The following is a 12,055-nucleotide window of genomic DNA, read 5'->3' on the forward strand; positions in this document are numbered from 1 at the left end:
GTTCACCCTGCTGATGACTGTTCACCCTGCTGACGACTGTTTACCGTCCTGACGACTGTTCACCGTGCTGACGACTGTTCACCCTGCTGATGACTGTTCACCCTGCTGACGACTGTTCACCCTGCTGACGACTGTTCACCCTGCTGATGACTGTTCACCCTGCTGACGACTGTTCATCCTGCTGACGACTGTTCACCCTGCTGACGACTGTTCATCCTGCTGACGACTGTTCACCGTCCTGACGACTGTTCACCCTGCTGACGACTGTTCACCGTGCTGACGACTGTTCACCGTCCTGACGACTGTTCACCCTGCTGACGACTGTTCACCCTTCTGACGATTGTTCACCCTGCTGACGACTGTTCACCCTGCTGACGACTGTTCACCGTGCTGACGACTGTTCATCCCGCTGACGACTGTTCACCCTGCTGACGACTGTTCACCCTGCTGACGACTGTTCACCCTGCTGACGACTGTTCATCCTGCTGACGACTGTTCACCCTGCTGACGACTGTTCACCCTGCTGACGACTGTTCATCCTGCTGACGACTGTTCACCCTGCTGACGACTGTTCATCCTGCTGACGACTGTTCACCCTGCTGACGATTGTTCACCGTCCTGACGACTGTTCACCCTGCTGACAACTGTTCACCGTCCTGACGATTGTTCACCCTGCTGACGACTGTTCATCCTGCTGACGACTGTTCACCCTGCTGATGACTGTTCACCCTGCTGACGACTGTTCATCCTGCTGATGACTGTTCACCCTGCTGATGACTGTTCACCGTCCTGACGACTGTTCACCGTGCTGACGACTGTTCACCGTCCTGACGACTGTTCACCCTGCTGACGACTGTTCACCGTGCTGACGACTGTTCACCCTGCTGACGACTGTTCACCGTCCTGACGACTGTTCACCCTGCTGACGACTGTTCACCCTGCTGACGATTGTTCACCGTCCTGACGACTGTTCACCCTGCTGACAACTGTTCACCGTCCTGACGACTGTTCACCCTGCTGACGACTGTTCATCCTGCTGACGACTGTTCACCCTGCTGACGACTGTTCACCCTGCTGACGACTGTTCACCCTGCTGACGACTGTTCACCGTCCTGACGACTGTTCACCGTGCCGACGACTGTTCATCCTGCTGACGACTGTTCACCCTGCTGACGACTGTTCACCCTGCTGACGACTGTTCACCGTCCTGACGACTGTTCACCGTGCTGACGACTGTTCACCGTCCTGACGACTGTTCACCGTGCTGACGACTGTTCACCCTGCTGATGACTGTTCACCGTCCTGACGACTGTTCACCCTGCTGATGACTGTTCACCCTGCTGACGACTGTTTACCGTCCTGACGACTGTTCACCGTGCTGACGACTGTTCACCCTGCTGATGACTGTTCACCCTGCTGACGACTGTTCACCCTGCTGACGACTGTTCACCCTGCTGATGACTGTTCACCCTGCTGACGACTGTTCATCCTGCTGACGACTGTTCACCCTGCTGACGACTGTTCATCCTGCTGACGACTGTTCACCGTCCTGACGACTGTTCACCCTGCTGACGACTGTTCACCGTGCTGACGACTGTTCACCGTCCTGACGACTGTTCACCCTGCTGACGACTGTTCACCCTGCTGACGATTGTTCACCCTGCTGACGACTGTTCACCCTGCTGACGACTGTTCACCGTGCTGACGACTGTTCATCCCGCTGACGACTGTTCACCCTGCTGACGACTGTTCACCCTGCTGACGACTGTTCACCCTGCTGACGACTGTTCATCCTGCTGACGACTGTTCACCCTGCTGACGACTGTTCACCCTGCTGACGACTGTTCATCCTGCTGACGACTGTTCACCCTGCTGACGACTGTTCATCCTGCTGACGACTGTTCACCCTGCTGACGATTGTTCACCGTCCTGACGACTGTTCACCCTGCTGACAACTGTTCACCGTCCTGACGATTGTTCACCCTGCTGACGACTGTGCATCCTGCTGACGACTGTTCACCCTGCTGATGACTGTTCACCCTGCTGACGACTGTTCATCCTGCTGATGACTGTTCACCCTGCTGATGACTGTTCACCGTCCTGACGACTGTTCACCGTGCTGACGACTGTTCACCGTCCTGACGACTGTTCACCCTGCTGACGACTGTTCACCGTGCTGACGACTGTTCACCCTGCTGACGACTGTTCACCCTGCTGACGACTCTTCACCCTGCTGACGACTGTTCACCCTGCTGACGACTGTTCATCCTGCTGACGACTGTTCACCCTGCTGACGACTGTTCACCGTGCTGACGACTGTTCACCGTCCTGACGACTGTTCACCCTGCTGACGACTGTTCACCCTGCTGACGATTGTTCACCGTCCTGACGACTGTTCACCCTGCTGACAACTGTTCACCGTCCTGACGACTGTTCACCCTGCTGACGACTGTTCATCCTGCTGACGACTGTTCACCCTGCTGACGACTGTTCATCCTGCTGACGACTGTTCACCCTGCTGATGACTGTTCACCGTCCTGACGACTGTTCACCCTGCTGATGACTGTTCACCCTGCTGACGACTGTTTACCGTCCTGACGACTGTTCACCGTGCTGACGACTGTTCACCGTGCTGATGACTGTTCACCCTGCTGACGACTGTTCATCCTGCTGACGACTGTTCACCCTGCTGACGACTGTTCACCCTGCTGACGACTGTTCACCCTGCTGACGACTGTTCACCCTGCTGACGACTGTTCACCGTCCTGACGACAGTTCACCCTGCTGACGACTGTTCACCGTGCTGACGACTGTTCACCGTCCTGACGACTGTTCACCCTTCTGACGACTGTTCACCCTGCTGACGATTGTTCACCCTGCTGACGACTGTTCACCCTGCTGACGACTGTTCACCGTGCTGACGTCTGTTCATCCCGCTGACGACTGTTCACCCTGCTGACGACTGTTCACCCTGCTGACGACTGTTCACCCTGCTGACGACTGTTCACCCTGCTGACGACTGTTCATCCTGCTGACGACTGTTCACCCTGCTGACGACTGTTCATCCTGCTGACGACTGTTCACCCTGCTGACGATTGTTCACCGTCCTGACGACTGTTCACCCTGCTGACAACTGTTCACCGTCCTGACGACTGTTCACCCTGCTGACGACTGTTCACCCTGCTGACGACTGTTCACCGTGCTGACGACTGTTCACCCTGCTGACGACTGTTCACCGTGCTGACGACTGTTCACCCTGCTGACGACTGTTCACCCTGCTGACGACTGTTCACCGTCCTGACGACTGTTCATCCTGCTGACGACTGTTCACCCTGCTGACGACTGTTCACCCTGCTGACGACTGTTCACCCTGCTGACGACTGTTCACCCTGCTGACGACTGTTCATCCTGCTGACGACTGTTCACCCTGCTGACGACTGTTCACTGTGCTGATGACTGTTCACCGTGCTGACGACTGTTCACCCTGCTGACGACTGTTCACCCTGCTGACGACTGTTCACCGTCCTGACGACTGTTCACCCTGCTGACGACTGTTCACCCTGCTGACGACTGTTCACCCTGCTGACGACTGTTCACCCTGCTGACGACTGTTCATCCTGCTGACGACTGTTCACCCTGCTGACGACTGTTTACTGTGCTGATGACTGTTCACCGTCCTGACGACTGTTCACCCTGCTGACGACTGTTCATCCTGCTGACGACTGTTCACCGTCCTGACAACTGTTCACCCTGCTGACGACCTTTCATCCTGCTGACGACTGTTCACCCTGCTGACGACTGTTCATCCTGCTGACGACTGTTCACCTTGCTGATGACTGTTCACCCTGCTGACGACTGTTCATCGTCCTGACGACTGTTCACCGTGCTGACGACTGTTCACCGTCCTGACGACTGTTCACCGTGCTGACGACTGTTCACCGTGCTGACGACTGTTCACCCTGCTGACGACTGTTCACCGTCCTGACGACTGTTCACCGTCCTGACGACTGTTCACCCTGCTGACGACTGTTCATCCTGCTGACGACTGTTCACCCTGCTGACGACTGTTCACCCTGCTGACAACTGTTCACCGTCCTGACGACTGTTCACCCTGCTGACGACTGTTCACCCTGCTGACAACTGTTCACCGTCCTGACGACTATTCACCCTGCTGACGACTGTTCACCGTCCTGACGACTGTTCACCGTGCTGACGACTGTTCACCGTGCTGACGACTGTTCACCCTGCTGACGACTGTTCACCGTCCTGACGACTGTTCACCGTCCTGACGACTGTTCACCCTGCTGACGACTGTTCACCCTGCTGACGACTGTTCACCCTGCTGACGACTGTTCACCGTGCTGACGACTGTTCACCCTGCTGACGACTGTTCACCCTGCTGACGACTGTTCACCGTCCTGACGACTTTTCACCCTGCTGACGACTGTTCACCCTGCTGACGACTGTTCACCCTGCTGACGACTGTTCACCGTCCTGACGACTGTTCACCCTGCTGACGACTGTTCACCCTGCTGACGATTGTTCACCGTCCTGACGACTGTTCACCCTGCTGACAACTGTTCACCGTCCTGACGACTGTTCACCCTGCTGACGACTGTTCATCCTGCTGACGACTGTTCACCCTGCTGACGACTGTTCATCCTGCTGACGACTGTTCACCCTGCTGACGACTGTTCACCGTCCTGACGACTTTTCACCCTGCTGACGACTGTTCACCCTGCTGACGACTGTTCACCGTCCTGACGACTGTTCATCCTGCTGACGACTGTTCACCGTGCTGACGACTGTTCACCCTGCTGACGACTGTTCATCCTGCTGACGACTGTTCACCCTGCTGACGACTGTTCACCGTCCTGACGACTGTTCACCCTGCTGACGACTGTTCACTGTGCTGACGACTGTTCACCCTGCTGACGACTGTTCACTGTGCTGACGACTGTTCACCGTCCTGACGACTGTTCACCCTGCTGACGACTGTTCATCCTGCTGACGACTGTTCACCGTCCTGACAACTGTTCACCCTGCTGACGACCTTTCATCCTGCTGACGACTGTTCACCCTGCTGACGACTGTTCATCCTGCTGACGACTGTTCACCCTGCTGATGACTGTTCACCCTGCTGACGACTGTTCATCGTCCTGACGACTGTTCACCGTGCTGACGACTGTTGACCGTGCTGACGACTGTTCATCCTGCTGACGACTGTTCACCCTGCTGACGACTGTTCACCCTGCTGACAACTGTTCACCGTCCTGACGACTGTTCACCCTGCTGACGACTGTTCACCCTGCTGACAACTGTTCACCGTCCTGACGACTGTTCACCCTGCTGACGACTGTTCACCGTCCTGACGACTGTTCACCGTGCTGACGACTGTTCACCGTGCTGACGACTGTTCACCCTGCTGACGACTGTTCACCCTGCTGACGACTGTTCACCCTGCTGACAACTGTTCACCGTCCTGACGACTGTTTACCGTCCTGACGACTGTTCACCCTGCTGACGACTGTTCACCGTCCTGACGACTGTTCACCGTGCTGACGACTGTTCACCGTGCTGACGACTGTTCACCCTGCTGACGACTGTTCACCGTCCTGACGACTGTTCACCCTGCTGACGACTGTTCACCCTGCTGACGACTGTTCACCGTCCTGACGACTGTTGACCGTGCTGACGACTGTTCACCGTGCTGACGACTGTTGACCGTGCTGACGACTGTTCATCCTGCTGACGACTGTTCACCCTGCTGACGACTGTTCACCCTGCTGACGACTGTTTATCGTGCTGACGACTGTTCACCCTGCTGACGACTGTTCATCCTGCTGACAACTGTTCACCCTGCTGACGACTGTTCACCATGACCGGATTATGCAATGGGCATTATAGGTACAGGCCCAGGGGCCCACTTGGGGGCCTTGAGGGGGCACAGGTAGGGCACACAGCAGCAGTTTGGACATGAAACAAAATGTACATAAAGCCAGATAGTTACACCACAGTGTCCAGTTTGCTGTTGCTATTGGTACTATTTTCTGAGTGATGTTAGAAATGTCATTTCACACTGTATCATTCACAATTTTCACAATGTCCAAGTGGGGAAGGGGCCCCCTGGTGCACTGTGGGCCCAGGGGCCTGTGCACTTTTAATCTGGCCCTGCTTTGAAGCACCAAAGAAGAAGAACACATGCAGTTACCTATAGTGCATCATGGCTGCACCTGAAGCTGCTGGATCCACTCACACATGAAATATCCTTATGTCTGCAAGATGTTTGGCCGCTGATGGCCCCCATGCATTCACCACTGTGCAATACCAATGTTGACCACTAGGTGTCAGTAATTCTCACACACTCTAAGAGAAACTGCTGGAAACTTGATCTCTGAGGTTTGGAGGATAAAAGGTTTTTGGTAAAGACCACCGACATGTTAACATGAGCTTCTCTCTTAGCAGAACTCATTAAATCTGAGTTTCACACCTTTAATCTTATGGGATCACAAGCTCCAGAGTGCAGAGAGATCCCGTAAAACGCCTCCACATGTTGCTCAAACCATCCTGTGGAGCATTTTAAAGATGAGGGTATGAACGATGGAGTGCTGAAAGGTTTGGAGAGCATGCGGCTGCTTCAGGATGAGCCTGTGGCTCCCAGATGCTCAGCAGTTTCCCTGTTCTTCTACTGACGGGGTGTATGCCGCTTTGGGAATCCACAGATCTTCACCAGCTGTGTCAGAGGAACACACACAGTTCAGAGAATGAACATTTTTCTGTGGCTGATCTGAAACACAAAAACCTCAAACCTCTACCATCTCCTTAAAGAACAACAGGTAAAAAAGTGTGACTTGGCCGTGGCCGACTCTCACTGGCAGCAGATGAAACCCAGAGATGTCTCTAGTAATGACTGAAGACACCATGGAACTGGTCCCAGTGCTTCATCTGCAGCTCCTCTCTGAGGGATGACCATCTACACTGGAATAAAACCTTGTTAGCGGTGTCACAACATGAATCATGGCCCCAGGAGACATCCATCACTGCTATAAAGGTGACCACAAATTATGTGTGAACCACGGGATATTGATCACTCATGTGTTGCAGGTGTCAACTTTAATGTTGCGGCGGTGATGGCGTCGCCTCTGACAGCCCGGTCTGAGCTCGCCGCTGATAGATTTTAATGGTGAAATATTGATTTCTTTCTGGCCAAGGTCTGTGAGCAAGGGCCAGATCATTTGTTGGAGTAATGCAGGACAGTGTGTGTCCTGGTTCCAATCAATCATTCTGACAGAGCAGCAAGGAGAAACGGGAGAAGGGGAGAGGAAAGGCAGCCTGGTGAAGCATCCGGAAACATCCTCAGACTGGGCTGGAGCAGACGCTGCCTGGCTGCGGCTCATATGAATACTAATGATGTGTTTATTGAGTGGGAATGCTCAGCAAATCACAGCTGATGGCAGAACAGTCAGAGCGCCTGGAGCAGGGAATGAGGATCTCTGAGAGAGGGTCTATATTTTATTTACGCAGCTCTCAGCTCAGCTTGTAGAGACACTCAGGTAATGTGTTGTGTTACAACTCAGTAGTCGTTCCCCCCAGCTGGAGAGATAACACAGCAACTAATGGGAAGCCATCAATCACAATCAGCCCGCTATTCCAGCAGTGTCTCGGCTCTCCACCAATCTGAACACGGAGCAGGAACTCAGGTAATAATGGAGTTCTGCTCCTCAGCAGCAGAACATCTGAGCTCGTTTCTGCAGCAACAGACGCCGTGCCCTGTCAGCATGTCTTTAATAGGAGAAGTACAAATGGCCACGAGAGGTAGTTAAAGTCTGGACAAAGCTGGGGGCCACAAGGGGCCGGAGAATTAACGCTGAGCTGGTCTCAGGTGGGACCAGAGAGCCGAGGCTTCGCTGCCAAAAACAGCTAATTGGTTTTTCATTACTCTGTTCAGTGTACCGTTCCAGCCTGCAGGAACGCAGGTGATTCAGGACGGACATGAACACTGCGGACACGTCATACACGGAACAAAAAACTTCACAAAACCATCAGCTTAACCAGCTCCTCCATGAATCCTGTCAGAACCTAACTGGTCCAGTTTACACAGTTGGGCTGCTTCTGTTCACGCTGAGGGAAGCTTGACACGGTTCTGGAGAAGATCACGTGATCAGAAGCCGGATCATGTGATCAGAAGCCGCATCACGTGATCAGAAGCCTGATCATGTGATGAACCAGGGTTGTGTGCTTCTCAGGCTTGCTAGGTACTGGCGTGGCCAGGACCTAGGACATGATGCTTTTCAAGCGAATAGGCGAGAAAGATTTAGAAGGGTACATACAAGGACTAAAGTAAGCCCAGATAAGCAACCGGTTCTTTGACAACAAGCCCAAAACCTTCAACACGCGACTGACTTACAGAAATACAAACCTAAAATCGCTTATAGCAAATGGAACTGGAAACACTGGAACTCAAAAGACCAGCTAACCCTAACCCTGCAGACCCTCACGAGACCAGCTAACCCTAACCCTGCAGACCCTCAAAAGACCAGCTAACCCTAACCCTGCAGACCCTCAAAAGACCAGCTAACCCTAACCCTGCAGACCCTCAAAAGACCAGCTAACCCTAACCCTGCAGACCCTCACGAGACCAGCTAACCCTAACCCTGCAGACCCTCACGAGACCAGCTAACCCTAACCCTGCAGACCCTCAAAAGACCAGCTAACCCTAACCCTGCAGACCCTCAAAAGACCAGCTAACCCTAACCCTGCAGACCCTCAAAAGACCAGCTAACCCTAACCCTGCAGACCCTCACGAGACCAGCTAACCCTAACCCTGCAGACCTTCAAAATACCAGCTAACCCTAACCCTGCAGACCCTCAAAAGACCAGCTAACCCTAACCCTGCAGACCCTCAAAAGACCAGCTAACCCTAACCCTGCAGACCCTCACAGCAGCAGCTACTGCTAGGACAAAAGGCTCTCATCTTAGCAGCTAATGCTAAAGCTTGGTCAATCCTCCACAAGAAGTGAGAACTTTGTTCCTGCTCTTCAGTCCTCAAGAAGTACATAAAAAAAATGTATATTTTTCTTGTGTTGTCCGTTGATGCTCCAAGAACGTCTGCAGGTGAAGATGTCTGCTTTTACGTGCACTGAACCTGATTATTTAATATTTACAAAGAACCTTCTACCCCAGCAGGGCAGGTTTAGATTGTGGCTGCATCTGTGTGTCCAAATGGAACAGGTTTAGAGCTGCAGTAGGTCCTCCTGCTGAGAGACGTGTTCCTCTAGTCGCTCCTCCTGCTGAGAGACGTGTTCCTCTAGTCGCTCCTCCTGCTGAGAGATGTGTTCCTTTAGTCGCCCCTCCTGCTGAGAGACGTGTTCCTCTAGTCGCTCCTCCTGCTGAGACGTGTTCCTCTAGTCGCTCCTCCTGCTGAGACGTGTTCCTCTAGTCGCTCCTCCTGCTGAGACGTGTTCCTCTAGTCGCTCCTCCTGCTGAGACGTGTTCCTCTAGTCGCTCCTCCTGCTGAGAGACGTGTTCCTCTAGTCGCTCCTCCTGCTGAGAGATGTGTTCCTTTAGTCGCCCCTCCTGCTGAGAGACGTGTTCCTCTAGTCGCTCCTCCTGCTGAGATGTGTTCCTCTAGTCGCTCCTCCTGCTGAGACGTGTTCCTCTAGTCGCTCCTCCTGCTGAGACGTGTTCCTCTAGTCGCTCCTCCTGCTGAGAGACGTGTTCCTCTAGTCGCTCCTCCTGCTGAGACGTGATCCTTTAGTCGCCCCTCCTGCTGAGAGACGTGTTCCTCTAGTCGCTCCTCCTGCTGAGACGTGTTCCTCTAGTTGCTCCTCCTACTGAGAGACGTGTTCCTCTAGTCGCTCCTCCTAGTTAGAGACGTGTTCCTCTAGTTGCACATCCTAATTAGAGACGTGTTCCTCTAAATGCTAAACCTTCTGAGATGTGTTACTCTAGTCGATCCTCGTGCTGAGAGACGTGTTCCTCTAGTCGCTCCTCCTGCTGACAGACGTGTTCCTCTAGTCGCTCCTCGTGCTGAGAGAGGTGTTCCTCTAGTCGCTCCTCCTGCTGAGACGTGTTCCTCTAGTCACTCCTTCTGCTGAGACATGTTCCACTAGTCGCTCCTCCACTAAGAGACATGTTCCTCTAGTCGCTACTCCTGCTGAGACGTGTTCCGCTAGTCGCTCCTCCTACTGAGAGACGTGTTCCTCTAGTCGCTCCTCCTAGTTAGAGACGGGTTCCTCTTGTTGCTCATCCTAATTAGAGACGTGTTCCTCTAAATGCTCAACCTGCTGAGATGTGTTCCTCTAGTCGCTTCTCGTGCTGAGAGACGTGTTCCTCTAGTCGTTCCTCGTGCTGAGAGACGTGTTCCTCTAGTCGCTCCTCCTGTTGAGACGGGTTCTTCTAGTCGCTCCTTCTGCTAAGACATGTTCCTCTAGTCGCTCCTCCTGCTGAGAGACGTGTTTCTCTAGTCGCTCCTCCTGCTGATAGACATGTTCCTCTAGTCGCTCCTCCTGTTGAGACGTGTTCCTCTAGTCGCTCCTCCTGCTGAGACGTGTTCATCTAGTCGCTCCTCCTATTTAGAGACATGTTCCTCTAGTTGCTCTTCCTATTTAGAGACGTGTTCCTCTAGTCGCTCCTCCTATTTAGAGACGTGTTCCTCTAGTCACTCCTTCTGCTGAGACGTGTGTCTCTAGTCGCTCCTCCTATTTAGAATCATGTTCCTCTGGTCGCTCCTCCTATTTAGAGACGTGTTCCTCTAGTCACTCCTTCTGCTGAGACGTGTTCCTCTAGTCGCTCCTCCTATTTAGAGACATGTTCCTCTAGTCGCTCCTCCTATTTAGAGACGTGTTCCTCTAGTCGCTCCTCCTAATGAGAGACTTTCTCTTCTAGTCGCTCCTTGTGCTGAGAGACGTGTTCCTCTAGTCGTTCCTTCTGCTGAGACGTGTTCCTCTAGTCGCTCCTCCTATTTATAGACGTATTCCTCAAGTCGCTCCTCCTAATGAGAGACTTATTCCTCTAGTCGCTCCTTGTACTGACAGACGTGTTACTCTAGTCGCTCCTCCTGCTGAGAGACGTGTTCCTGTAATCGCTCCTCCTATTGAGAGACATGTTCCTCTAGTCGCTCCTCCTGTTGAGACGTGTTCCTCTAGTCAGTCCATCTGCTGAGACATGTTCCTCTAGTTGCTCCTCCTATTCAGAGATATGTTCCTCTAGTCGCGCCTCCTATTCAGAGATATGTTCCTCTAGTCGCGCCTCCTATTTAGAGATGTGTTCCTCTAGTCGTTGCTCCTGCTGAGAGACATGCTCCTCTAGTTGCTCCTCCTATTTAGAGACATGTTCCTCTAGTCGCTCCTCCTATGAAGAGACATGTTCCACTAGTCACTCCTCCTATTTAGAGATGTGTTCCTCTAGTTGCTCCTCCTATTCAGAGATATGTTCCTCTAGTCGCGCCTCCTATTTAGAGATGTGTTCCTCTAGTCGTTGCTCCTGCTGAGAGACATGCTCCTCTAGTTGCTCCTCCTATTTAGAGACATGTTCCTCTAGTCGCTCCTCCTATGAAGAGACATGTTCCACTAGTCACTCCTCCTATTTAGAGATGTGTTCCTCTAGTTGCTCCTCCTGCTGAGATGTGTTCATCTAGTCGCTCCTCGTGCTGAGAGAAGTGTTCCTCTAGTCGCCCCTCATGCTGAGAAACATGTTCCTATAGTCGCTCCTCGTGCTGAGAGACATGTTCCTCTAGTCGCTCCTGCTGCTGAGAGACGTGTTCCTCTAGTCGCACCTCCTTCAGAGAGACGTGTTCCTCTAGTCGCTCCTCCTATTTAGAGACATGTTCCTCTAGTCGCTCCTCCATTTTAGAGATGTGTTCGTCTTGTCGCTGCTCCTAATGAGAGACTTATTCCTCTAGTCGCTCCTTGTGCTGAGAGACGTGTTCCTCTAGTCACTCCTCCTGCTAAGGGACGTGTTCCTCTAGTCGCTCCTCCTGCTGAGAGACGTGTTCCTCTAGTCGCTCCTCCTGCTGAGAGACGTGTTCCTCAAATCGCTCCTCCTACTGAGAGAC

The sequence above is a fragment of the Telmatherina bonti genome, assembly GCF_933228915.1.
Source record: "Telmatherina bonti genome assembly, chromosome: 15".
In the NCBI taxonomy this organism is placed as follows: domain Eukaryota; kingdom Metazoa; phylum Chordata; class Actinopteri; order Atheriniformes; family Telmatherinidae; genus Telmatherina; species Telmatherina bonti.